A 1,433-nucleotide genomic window follows, 5' to 3' on the forward strand; every position below is an offset into this window, starting at 1 on the left:
CCCTAAGAGCTTCTTAAATACTGTGTCTAATAGCTCTCTCAGCTACAATCCACTACTGTTACACTGGAGCCCCGTTGATGTGGTAGCAAGGTTTACAAAAGGGGGAAGCACGTTGCTAATTTTATGATTAAATCTTGGTCTTTTAGTGCGTCCGTATCCCTGGTGTCTTCACAGGTGTCTTAGCTTTGTCCCACCTCCTTAGGTGAGACAGGAAGGCTAGAGGCAGCTGGAGCTGGGTGGCTGTTGTAAGGCCTGGGTGAGACAGGCTTTTTTCTCTTGGAGAGTAGGCTTTTGTTACGGAGATCGCTCTTGGTGTTTTTATTTTATTTATTTATTTATTTAGAGACGGAGGTTCGCTCTTGCCCAGAGTGGGGTGCAATGGCGCGATTTCAGCTCACTGCAGCCTCCTACCTCTAGGGTTCTAGCGATTCTCCTGCCTCAGCGTCCCAAGTAGCTGGGATTACAGGCTCCCGCCACCATGCTCGGCTGATTTGTTTTTTTGTTGTTGTTTTTTTTTTTTGTATTTTTAGTAGAGATGGGGTTTTGCCATGTTGGCCAGGCTGGTCTCAAACTCCTGGCCTCAGGTGATCCGCCCGCCTCAGCCTCCCAAAGTGCTGGCATTACAGATGTGAGCCACCGTGCCTGGCCCACTCTGGGTGTCTTTAAATGGTTAATTTTCCCTTCCCCTGTCAGAGACAGGAGGGGATTTTTCTTGGGTCTTCACCAGAAGTCCACATGCTGACTTTGTCAACATGACCGCTTAAATATTCCTAACCAGTGTGTGGCTCCAGCAGCTGCTTCTCTAGCTAAGGATCCGCCTGCCTCTCCAGATTGTGGAAGACGGTTGGCCCTGCAACCTCATTTCTCTGATGGGTCTAAGATAAGGAGTTGCTTTTCAGTCCGTTGCACTTTATTTCTTGTTGAAAGGATGGGAATGATGACTTACAAGCTGTTTACATGTTGATGCTGGAACCGAAAGTTGTTTTTCTCTTTTTTTGTTTTGTGAAAAACGTTCTCAAGGCATGAGGGCTGAGATGGCAAAAAGGCCATGTGTACATCCATTTGGCCTTTTGGGAAACAGTCTGCAGTGGAGTCGACCCTCCGTGAAGGGAAGGCCTGATGGCGTCTGGTTGATCCCACTAGGGAGGGCTCCTACTGGCTCTGGGGGCTTAGCTGGCCTGCATCCCCAACCCCGCTCCCTTGCCTCATTCTGGCTTCACCATCTCTTCCTTGGACTGGGCTCTCTCCTTCCTCATACTGCACCCTGCAGTCCACCCTGGGTCCCCCAAAGGATCTTTGTTATCCCCCAAAGGATCTATGTTATAGAACACAGGTAAGTGTTCAAAAGTTCTCCCCTGGCCAGGCTCACACCTGTGATTCCAGCACTCTGCGAGGCTGAGGTGGGCAGATTGCAAACATAGTGAAACCATCTC

The sequence above is a fragment of the Mandrillus leucophaeus genome, unplaced genomic scaffold, assembly GCF_000951045.1.
Source record: "Mandrillus leucophaeus isolate KB7577 unplaced genomic scaffold, Mleu.le_1.0 Scaffold366, whole genome shotgun sequence".
In the NCBI taxonomy this organism is placed as follows: Eukaryota; Metazoa; Chordata; class Mammalia; order Primates; family Cercopithecidae; genus Mandrillus; species Mandrillus leucophaeus.